Source organism: Sciurus vulgaris (genome assembly GCF_902686455.1).
Source record: "Sciurus vulgaris genome assembly, chromosome: 4".
Taxonomy (NCBI): domain Eukaryota; kingdom Metazoa; phylum Chordata; class Mammalia; order Rodentia; family Sciuridae; genus Sciurus; species Sciurus vulgaris.
In genome coordinates this window covers 70,354,095-70,366,927 of record NC_136464.1, presented here as the reverse complement: position 1 = coordinate 70,366,927, position 12,833 = coordinate 70,354,095, and positions in this window count along the sequence as shown.

Below are 12,833 nucleotides of genomic sequence, written 5' to 3'. Positions count from 1 at the left end.
ACTTTTTCTATGAAAACAATATGCATTTATTATCTTAAGGTCCTGTAATTGCAAGACCATGAATTAAAATCAACATGTCAGCAAAGCTATGATCACTTCTAGAGACTGGGGGGAAGAATCTGTCTCCTAGCAATTTCCACCTTCTAAAAGTCTCCCACATTCCTGAACTCATAGCCTCCTTCCTCCACCTTAAAGCCAGTCATTGGCAGCTCTTTGACCTTTCTTCTGTACACGACCTCTTCCTTTTTCATAGGTGTAATAGTCTGTTGCTTTTAATGATCCAGAAGGATCAACCTGAACCTATTCTTATAATCTGGAATAATTTCTCCATTCCTTAGGCTCTTAATTTAGTTAAAAATGTGAAATCCCCTTTGTGATATAAGATTCCATGTTGATGGATTCCCAGAATTCTTTAAATTCCTTTGGAGGAATCATAATTCTTCTACCCACAATTGTTTACAAAAGATCCAGGCCAACCCTGGAACTAGAAACTCCTGCTCTAGACTATTAATTATTTACATCGTGGCTACATGACAGATTCACCTGGAAAGCAGCAAGCAAGCACCATTCTAGGCCATGTGGGGCAGGGCCTAGCACTGGCAGTTTAAAAAGTCTCCCAGGTGGGCACCAATGTGCAATTGATCTCAATGTGCATGAGAACAGCTATGGTAGGGCGAGTGTTAGCAATCTATGAACTGCAGACAACATTGGGCTAGCTGATTTCTTGGTTGTTTAGTTTGGTTTAAATATTCATTATAATTTTTTGAAATGCAATTTTTATATTATAAAGTTTATTCTCAAACTGTTCAATTTGATGTTTTTTAAAAAAAAATAATTGTCCCCAAATCATGCAACAATCCTAATTTTAGAACATTTTTATCACTGAAGAGAATTTCTGTACCAGTTAGCAGGCACCACCCAGGCCTCTTTTTCTGATCAGCTCCTGAAAATCACTAATTTATGTTTCTTTATAAATTGACCCATTCTGGATATTGCATGTAAATAGGACCATGTGATATGTGGCTTTTTGTGCTGGCTTTTTTCACTGAGTATAGTGTTTTCAAGTCTTATCTACTTTGTACCATGAACCACAATTTCATTACTTTCTGTGACCAAGGAAATTCACATTTAACTGGACTTCTTCTAGTATTACTGAACAAATCAGATAATTCTACATACTAGTGCAATTATAGAATAAAAATAGGCCTGAGTTTTGGTAAATCAATAATTTTCTAAATGCCCCCTGATTTTATCTTCACATTCTTTCTAAAAGTCTGGAAAGACTCTTAAAGGCATACTTTATAATGCTGTATTAGATATCTTACTGATGCTAGACATCTGAGTCCCCATTCACTCCTCCTTAGGGAGTCCTTGATTTTTATCTGGAAAAATGCTCATGTAGGATTTAAAAAAACAAACCAAAACATGATTCCATAGGTTTTTGTGCAAAAATTTTGGCATTATGAGTAAGTTTTAGTCAAAGAAATATGAGCAACACTATTGTATTTGACTTAGATGTATTATCTTTAGACAGATTATGGGACTTTTGGCCCTCCTTCATATATTATGCTGACTCAAATACCATGCCTGGAATTTGAACAGCCATCTAGGAAAGAGATCAGGAGCATTCTCAGTGGTCAAAATGCCTCCATATAGGCCTGGGCTGCTTACTTCCAGTCTCCATTTTGGCAAGAAAAAAGATGCTTCTGCTTTATTTAGGTTTTATGATTTGAGTTTTCACTTACAGTGGAACATAATCCTTATTCTTAGGTAAGGTAACCACACACACACACACACACACACACACACACACACACACACACAAAATTAAGTAGATTTTTGTGACTAAATCCTTATCTTGACATATGGTTTACTGAAATTCATTTTATACCAATAAATAAATGATCTATATCTCTTTTACTTTATTTTAATTTTTTTTATTTCTTCCAAATTTTACATTTAGAGAAAAGTTGCAAGAATATTCTAAAAAATTACAGAGTTTTCAATCTAAGTTCATTACAAGGATGTTGAGTTTGAAACGCCCATTAGGTCAATACACAGAGATGTCAAGGAGGAAGTTGAACACATGAGTCTGGAGTTTGGAGGAAATGTTTAAGGGTAAAGCCTGGCCTAGCAAAAATACCAATAAATTACTGATGAATGAATGAACAAACTCTTCTAAAACAAAACCCCACTGTTATCATTTTACCACACTGGCATTTGGGAAAGCTTATAAGTAAGATTCAGACTTAATCTCTTTGTATTTTATCTTAATATTTTAGTGTATATTCCTGAAGAAAGGAACATTACCTGACAAAACCAAGACAAAATTATTTGAAAATCAAAAAAATTAACATTAATAAAATTACTATTTCCTAATTTAGAGAGCTTATTTAGATTTCACTATCTCCAGATTTTTCCTGTTTCATCAGATGTGAATGTGTATTTTTCTTTGCTTGTGTAAACTATTCTGATTCCTTTTGTATCTAACCCTTTCCCTGTCCCAGCATGATCATAGGTAGAAAGAAATTTCTTTATGAAAGTTTTGCTTATGAATGAAAGTTTTCATCTGTTTCTGGAACTCATATATCAAATACATATTCCTGAACCTCTGCCACTTTCAGGGATGCAGTTTTCCAGTAGTGTCTCCGAAATGTCTTTCCCCAAGTGTATGTCTGAGAATGGTCCTTTGGTTCCTGTTAATAAAATTTTTACTGACTGCCACCTCTACTAGAGACGGTGCTGTCTGTGTGGGCAAACAGAACATCTGTTGCAAGCTAAAAGAAAATGAGAAAAAATACTTAAAAATAAAATGAGGAATAAGTTTTGTCACAGGGTAAAGAGATTCCTCCCTTGGAAGCGCATGGATGGTGTTTGTTTCTCGTAAGTGGAAAACATCCTTCCAGGTGTACTGTTTGTCTACTCTACAGGCACGCTTGTGTGAACTACCCAATATTTAGTTAAGACTGACATGTGGTCTATTCTTAAGTCTGAAAAAGAATCAATGATGCTGGATTCTTACTGCTGCACTAAAATATTACCACAAATTCAGTGGTCTAAAACAACACAAATTTAGTTTCTTATTGCTTTGGATGTCAGAAGTGTAAAATGAACATTATAAGGCTAAAATTAAAATGCTAGCAGGACTGCTTTCACTCTGGAAACTCTTGGGGAGAAACTGGCTTTCCCCTTTTCCATTCGCTAGTAGCTGTCCATATTCTTTGGCTCCTGGTTCTCAGCAGCAATCATATTTTTCCAACTGACCTCCACTTTTGTTGTCAGATCTTCTTGTCAACTCCCCTGTCTCTCTCTCTCTTTTAAGGACCCTTGTGATTATGTTGGGCCCAGTCAGATAATCCAGGATAATCTCCTCATTTCAAGGTCCTTAACTCAATCACATCTGCAAAATCCCTTTTCTGTGGAAGGTTAACATATTGATAGGTTCCAAGGATCAGAGTATTTGGGAACTATTATTTGTTTATTGTGCCAATCAAACCAAATCAAAAGCTTCTTCAAAAGTGCACTAAAAGGAAACATGAAAACATTAATAGAATTGATCCTGTGAGTTCACTATAGGACATTTGTCCTGAATTGTCATTTCTCTTTCGCTCAGTGCTTTCATTTTAGCAAATTTTGAATTTTATGATGATGATTAAGATGATAATTATATTGATGAAGAAGAGATAAAATATATGGAATATAGATAGACAACCATAGATAAACCTTTCATCTTTATTCTGGAATAATTTTAAAGTTCACCTGTGCATGGTTTTCTTTTGCTATTATACTACACAAGTCACTATGTCAGCATGTCCATGAAAGATTTGAAATGGATTTACGAGTACTATAACCTATTTTATCCAATTAAAATATGTCTCTGTCTAAACTTCTGAAATTCAAACTACAAAAATGTCTGACTTATACTTCCCTATGACCTTTAGCAGAATGTTCTACACTTACAACATCAGTCTCAGTTGGGAAGAAGCAAGCTCATATATTTCACCTTTGGAGAAACTGAAACACATTTAAGGCAGAAAATAGCTTATTTTGGTTACTGTCAGAGTCAGAAATACACCAGTGTGACATTTTATTGAATTTATTGAAGTGCATGTTGCTTACAACATGCAGATGGTAGATTCAAAACATTCTCATCTAAAGTGACAGCAAGAGAGAACTAAGAAATTCTAAAGTAAACTCATCACAGTAGTGAGGTAGGCAGCTTCCACAGACCCTTTTCCCTGTTCTCTGTCCAAGCTCAGATGAGCTGGACTGCACCAGCTGTGTTTGTTTTAGCTCTCTTATCTCTCAGGTTAATAAGCTCAGTGTTGTATCATTTTTCTCTCCCTTAACTAAAGTAATTCTTTCCTAAAATGAATAAGGCAAGAAGGGAATGGAGTGCAGAGTGTCAGCTGTCAGTCACACCCTAACTGTAAGACCCCCTGCCTCTCTGCATTCTATTCATATTGTCCAGCATGAAAATAAAGATATAGTACTTATTGATGTCCAAAGTTAATTCAGAATAGTAGATGGACCAATGGAAGAGAGATCGACTCTTATCAGTGTTAAGATCAAGAAGCACTTCCAATTATTTACATGTGGTAGAGGTGTATGGGTTTTCTAAGCACATTTTCCATTTTATCTATTCTGTGTTTTACTTTTCTTTCTTGGCTATGTGTCCTTATACAATAAAATATCTGCCACCTTACTGCTTTCTAATTACTAAGGAATATTGTTAGGTCATAATTTCCAGACTTGATAGTTCTTTACATAATTTACATTAGATACAAAGCAAACAAATTTGTTTACTTTGCCAGTATTAAATGTTCTTCAATGATAGCAATACTAAAACATTGATGGGCTTTTAAATTGCTTTATTGAGATATGATTGACATAAAAATCTGAAGATGTTTAATATATGCAACTTGATGTGTTTAAATTTAAGTATATAACTGTGAAACTATCATTATAAGTTGTTCAATAGATTTGTCCATCATTTCTGAGAGTTTCTTCCTACCCACCTTGGTTATACTTGCTTTTTTTGTTTGTTCTTACCTTTGTGGTATGAGCACTTATGATCTACCCTCTTAGAATATTATGTTAAGTAAAGTAAACCCAGTACAGAAGTACAAATACCACATGATCTCACTTACATGTGAAATCGAAAAGATTGACCACACAGAAGTAGAGAACATTGGTTACCAGAGACTGGGAAGGGGAAGGTGAAGAGAGAATGGGGAGAGGTTTGTCCACAGATACAATGTTACAGTTAGATAGAAGAGTAAGTTCTAGGGTTCTATTGCACAGGAAAGTGACTATAGTTTAAAGTTATAATGTATTTTACATTTCAAAATACCTAGCAGAGAGGATTTGGAATGTTCTCACCACAAAGAAATGATTAATCATTGAGGTAATGGATAAGAAACTACCTTGATTTGATCATTGCATAATCATACATGTATCAAAGCATTACCCTGTATGTACCCCATAAATACGTGACAATCAACAATGAAATAAAACCACAAAAGTACCCTCTTAGAAAAATTATAAGTAAAAAAATAAAGTATTATGGCCAAGTGCAATGGTGCACACCTTTAATCCCAGCAGCTCAGGAGGCTGAGGCAAGAGGATTGTGAGTTCAAAGCAAGCCTCAGCAACTTAGTGAGACCCTAAACAACTCAATGAAATCCTGTCTCTAAATAAAATACAAAAATGGCTGGGGATGTGGCACAGTGATTAAGTACCGCTGAGTTCGTTCCCTGGTACCAAAACACAAAACAAACAAACAAAATAATATTATTAATCAAGGGTTCTATGTACTATAGATCTACAGAATGTATCTTTTATACATGATACTTAATACATTAATAACAGAATTAAATGTATTTATTAATTCAAATAAAGGTGTCCCTTTTTAAAGAAGTATTCAATTTAAAGAATATTTGTTTAAATGTTACCATGAATAAGACATTATAGCTTTAACCCAGGTATTATCATAATTCAACATAAATACTTCTTATCTGCTTTGAAATATGAGAGGACAAAGAATATAAAAGAAATATGAAATCTAACCTTTGATATCATATACATATAGAAATTGTAAATTTGTAATGAATTTACTTGCAAAACTTAAAATTTTTTATGGAACTTTGGGTATCCTTGATGTTTTTACTTATATTTTGAGAGACAGGAAAAGTACTGGCTGATATCTGGGTTTTTGTAATAATCACAAATATTTAGCATTTAATTTGAGTCTCTGTGTTATTCACATATTTTCATTAATTCATTTCTTCAGAAACAAGAATTTAAATTTCTTTTGCTTGTCCCTGCCCTAGGTAACCTGTATTCTTCCATGTCCATTCTTCTTCACAAATAGGAATAGAGTCACCTGCTGTGCTTCAATTCAGCTATTCATATGAAAAAGAACAATTGGTGATGAACAGGACAGGAATGCAAGTTGAAAGTATCATAATTGATGGTGTAAAAAATCAAATATTAAATAAGAAAGGAACATAGTTACTAAGAATGCAATGCAAAGATACTTTTCTCCAAAGATTGACAACTGTATCTTGTTAATATGCTTTTGTTTAGGAATGCAGAGTTATTCAGTAATCTCTCTCAATTCACACAATTCTTCATTTTCAAAATTTAAAAGATATTTATTATAACAACATAAATATCCCCAGATTAATCTATGGATTTAATACAATTTCATTTAAAAACCAAGGCAAGATTTAATAGATTTGACAAGATGTTTCTGAAATTTATAAGCAAGAGCATATAGCTAGAAATAGCCAAAATATTTACAAGAAAAATGAAAATGCACTTTATTAGATATAAAGACTTCTAAGGAGAATTTTAACAAAATAATGTCAATTTGGTTCAAATATGTATATATAAGTAAAAACATATACATGTGTGTATTTATATATATGTAATTATCAATTCACACAATTTTCTCATTTATTTATACATAGCTTGATGAACAATCAAAAAAAATTAGTCAAACATTCATGCCCAAATGCAATGTTCTTCATCTCAAAGAAACTTTTGCCCAACCCCAGAGAGCTGCTTCTCTCAAAAATGTTATTTGTGAGTTTATTCATGTGTGTTTTCCTAAAGTAAAGTGCAACACAAGTTATGTAGCTCACTTCTATACCAAATCCATGTGCCAGAATATCTCAGATCCAACAATTATTGGGATTTTCTTCTGCTGAATACATCAAAGCAAGATCTCATGAGTTTTCAAATAGTTTGCACCTGTGTTTTGCTAAGTGTTGTTATATTGATTCAGGAAACAAAAAAGATCTAATAGAGAGAACTGAGAAGCCCATAAAACTGGCCAGCACAGATGAGACAAAAACATTTTTACAGAAAAAAAAAAAAAAAGTGATTTAGGAATGGCCTATAATTTGCAAGTTTGTATCAGTAGACCTGGAAAAAGGTGTTTGTAAATGTGTCTCTTGATGCTCCCCTGTCCCCTGTCACCCTGACAAAATGCTCTGAAAAAGAGAGATGCCTGGTACCCTTTTCTGTAACACTTGTCTGACAATTTCTGTAATACATTGGTCTAACCTGAATTACAATTTAACTAGCAAATTAAACACAGTAAAATAACAGAGCCAGGTAAGATTTTTGTATGTCGATCTCTTTGCACACAAGTCTGTAACACAGTAAATACCGGAGGTTCACATAATTTATGAGTGAAATGGACTGACAGGGGATTGCTAGAAAATTCCAAAGCTAGAAATACTGTCAAAAGAGAGATCTCTAAAGCATGACTGTGACTTAACATGAAGATAAGGAATGGAAATGGAACGATGAACGATGAAATTCACTAATGGTACGGTTGATTGATTGATTAAATATTCCTGTAGGCCAGCAGCAGTGCTTAGAACACAGGTTCCATGAATCCCTGTCAGCTACTCCATGAGCACATTCATCTTTGTTTCAGTTTACACCTGTAGCAATCATAGGCTATGTCTAATTGGAATAGCAACAAACCAAAACAAGCAAGGGAGACAGAAAATCATGATTTCATCATCACCTTGGGCAGCTATAGTTTATGTAGGTAACTAAATTTCAACAGGATTCTTGGAGCAGAAATTTGCATAAAATAAGTACCAAAAAAAGTATTAACTATTTGTATAGTTTGTGCCCCAATTGAATTAAGTAAAAATAACACACTCTAACGGACTTCTATCTCATCATAGTTATGTCAAAGGGCAAGAATTCCAAAGACTTGAGGGATTAGTATATCTGAAAGACACTTTCTCAATAAATAAATGTTAAGAATTTTTTCTTCAGTTTTCAAGCAGTTGAAGGCAAATAACAAGGAGAAAGAGGAAAACAAGTAAAAGCTCCACAAATTGGTCTTAATAAGTCAATCCAGAAATTTAGGGCACTATGTGTATTTTGTGTTCATTTTCACCTATTTATTTGGTGTGCTTATTTCTTTTTGTTCTTTGCAATTCTTTTAAAAATAAAAAAAAAAAGCTTAAGAACTTTTATTAAAACATGAATATTTTGATCAATCCTATCAGGCAAAGTCAATATTTGATAGAGTATCTGGAGGTATTAAAATGTATAACTCCATTTGATCTATTGAACTCATATAGTATGTTCTAACAACAAAACTACATTCCCTGGTCCAAAACATCCAAGTGCCTTCCCATTAGTGCATCCAAACAAAGATTTTGTAAATAGATGATAGATAGATAGATAGACAGACAGATGTGTACGTATACTACTTTATACGTCTGGTTGGGAATATATATGTGCCATAAAAAAAATCTTTATTTTTTACTTTTATTAAAACTTTTTTAAAGGTTTTACCATGAACTTTACTTAGCCTATCTTGAGACTTCTTACCTTGGAGGTATTGCGACATCTCATTTCATCATGTGCCAGTGTTGGGTTAAACACTAATAGGTTCCTGGAGAAGCTTGCAGTGAGATCAGAAAAGAAGGCCTGAGAAAGAATGTGGAAAGGAGGGAATTGAGCAGGAACTGGTCACTCCTCTTATCTCCACCCCTTGGGAGAGGATATTAAGAGATTGACCTTAGTCGTAAAGGAATATACTCACAAAGCATCTGAAGATAGCCACTTGTATGCTGGACATGCAACCTATCCCATATATTTCCTGGTTTGTAGGCAGTGGATAGCCCTCCATTATATACCAACCCACCATCACCAAGGAGTGAGTACATAATAAAACATTTAATGTTTCTCTGTTGAGTCCTTCAATTCTTTCTTTGGGATTGAAAACGGTATGCTGAACTCCTTGTAGTCCAGGAGCTGAATAGACAGGTAGACTTTCCAAGGAGGACTACTGTCTTAAGTTTTCAAATGTTTTTTACCAAAGTTGTGTCTAAAACAAATAGTAGACATGTTTCAATTAGATTTATAACAGGAAATCCATTTAAAATTAAAAAAAAAAAGTTTTGGAAACAGCAGCTAACTATGAAGGCCTGAATCATTAAATCAGTGATAAGAAACACATGCAGATGAACTGAGACCACAAACAAAACAGCAACAACAAACAGCAGATGTCAATAGCTTATAAAGAATGTGGGTGCCAGTAGTATACTTGTCCATTCACACCAGAAACTACTATAGCATAACATTTCTTGTTACAGTTCAACACTTCTCATTTAAGCTGCCCTTTCTCTGTGTTGCTATTTCAAACATCTCTAACAAAGGTCATGCTAAAACGGAAATGAAAATTCAAATCAAGTACTTATTTAAACACCTCTCTATTTAACTTTTCAGAAATGGTAAAGGCCACTACTTTTGTTTAGGCACCTAATTTCATATTAATTACCTTGAGAAGTTTTCATTTGAAGAAAAATTTCAGTTGCTTACTGAATGGTTTCTTTGCTTTTTGATTGATAACATGTGTATTTAGTTTATCCCACATCCTGTTAACTTTGCAATCTATTTTCAGTATCTGTTATTCTGTACTCACTTGCAATCTCTTTTCCAGGGTTGAGGAAAATGTTTTTTGTTTTTTTGTTTTTTTATTTTGTAATAAGCAGATTCGACTATTTTGTCTCAATTCATTCCCATTCCCATCTCATTTCTATTCCTTCCATATTTTTTCCTCTTTTTCTCTGCACACTTGTGTTTGGTAACAATTTTGTATCAAATATTTTTTTTTTTTTTTTTTTTTTTTTTTAGGAAAGAAAAGAAAATGTCCTTTTGAATGATTTTGAGTAACACCCTGGAAATGACTTGTTTGAGAAGTATTCCATTTTTGTAAAACACGTATTTTTTTCTCTTTTAGATACTTTTATCATTCAAATTTTTATTTTTTCAGGAAAATTTCACTTTTAAGGATGGCTACATTTTTCATGTATAACTATTTTCTTCTGAGTATCTTAAAGAGGAACTAATGTGAGCATACATATATGCATGTGTGTGTTTCATAAGTGAACTAAACTTACAATGGATTTTAGCAGATGTAACACCTAGATAAACACTTAATTGATTCTGGCTCTTATTAAATTCAGTGTCCTGTTCCCAGTGATCCTAAGCATCTGACGGACAAATTTCTGGGAAAATAAAAGCCTCAAGAAAAACTGCCTATTACACAGGACTTGTTTTATACTAAGCACTATTCTAAGTGCCTAAATACCACTTTATAAAAACCCATGCTTTTATTTTCTTACACGCGGCACAGGCAGAGTGATTATGTGCCCATAATTGTACCTTATCCTTGATAAAACTGCCACCAAAATCAAGGCAGTCTGCCACTGGAGCTCAGTTTTTATAACTTTTATAAATCCTTTAAAAAGATGCTCATTTTATTTAATATTTTTCTAAGTTCAAATTAGTTTCTTTCTGAAAATAATATGTTGACAAATTATGGTTGTGATATTTGTGGGTAATGTTATGGTTTTAAATACAGTTTTTAATTTCTTCCCTTTTGAAGGCTGAATAGTATTCTGTTGTGTATATAGGCCACATTTCATTCATTCATCTGTTGATGGACATTTAGATTGTTTCCACAACTTGTTATTTGAGAATAGTACAGCAATGAACACAAGCAAGCAGATATCTATTAGACATACTAATTTCAAATATTCCATGGAGTTTTTTTGATTAACATCTATTAATTATACATATTAATGGTTTCAGTGTTATATTTCAACATGTGCATGCAGCATGCAGTTACCATATTGTGAGTTTTTTCCGAAATCTGCATTTTGTTTTTCATGGCTGTTAATTTACATTTGCATCAAGAGCATACGAGTGCCCTTTACTCCACCTTTTTATAAGCACTTACCTTTTGCTTTTTAAAATAATAACCATTTAATAATTCATTATTAATGGTTTAATAGTAACCATTAATAATAACCAAGGGTAAGGTGATACCTCCTTGTGACTTTCATTTGCATCTCCCTAATAGTTAAACTTTCTTTTCATGTACTTGTTTACTATTTATGACTTCTTTTGAGAAATGTCTATTTGGGTTCTTTGCCCATTTCTTAATTGAATTAATCTTTCTGTAGATTTGTTTGAGTTCCTTATATATGTTTTATATTGGCCATTATTTAAGTGTATAACTTGTAAATATTCCCTCTGAATCTGCAGGTTGTTTCCAACAAAGTGAGAGATCTGTACACCTAAAAGTATAAAAGATTAATGAAATAAATTGAAGAAGACACAAATAAATGAATTCCCTGTTCATGGATTGGAAGAATTAAGATTGTTAAAATGTCCATAATACATAAAGCAATGTACAGTTTCAGTACAATGCCTGTGTTTTTAATGGATATGGAAAAAAATCCTTTAAATTTATATGGAAAAACAACAACAGCAACAAAACCAAAAACAGCCAAGGCAATTATGAGGAAAAAGAACAAAGCTGGAAGCATCACACTACCTGATTCCAAAGTATGGCACAAAATGATAGTAATTAAAAACAGCATGATATTGGCATAAAAGAAGGTATATTAACCAATGAAACAGAATGGAGAGCCAAGAAAGAAACTCATGTTTCAATAGTTAATTGATTTTCATTAAAGGTGCCAAAAAGATACAATAGTAAAAAAAGATAATCTTTTCAAAAGAAAGGTGCTGGAAAAACTAGGTATCCATATGCAAAAAATAATAAAATTGGATCCTTATCTCAAACCATATATAAGAAACAATTTAACATACAAACTATAAGGCAGAATATCTGAATAAAACCAGTGGAAGAATGAACATAGAGAAAAAATCCACATAACATTCGTCTGTGCAAGAATTTTTAGGATTTGACCCCAAAAGCACAGGTAACAAAAGCAAAACTAGACAAACTGGACTTCATCACAATAAAAAAGCTCTGTAAACAAAGGGAACAACGGGCATTCATTTAGCTGCTGACCCAGCAGTTTTGTGTTTAATTCCTGTTACTCCTTTTCATTAAATTTGTATTTCTTTCCAATCCAAAGTCTTTTTTTCCAGAAAACCTTTTTCTCCATCAAACAAATGTGTTAAATACAAACTTTAATAGTATGATCATGTTTCTGGAATATTTTCTTCCTTCATGCTTTCTTGTTGTTCAAAAATCAAAAGTTTATCTCATTATAAAGTGGCATAAGAGTTTCTTTAATGTGGTACTCTTTTTAGATGCAACTAATGTAAGCAAATACACAAAGCTTAAGGCATTGTGTGGTTGTAGCTTTCCTGATATTTGTCTTTCTGATTAATTGGAATTTTTTTTTTTTTCCTAAAAGAACACTAAAAATTTCATAAGCTTTTTGAAAAGAAACTGATTAAGAGATTAAACTCACAAGGAAAAATGGCACATGGACTTAATCCATGTCAATATTATATAATAGCCTTTTTTT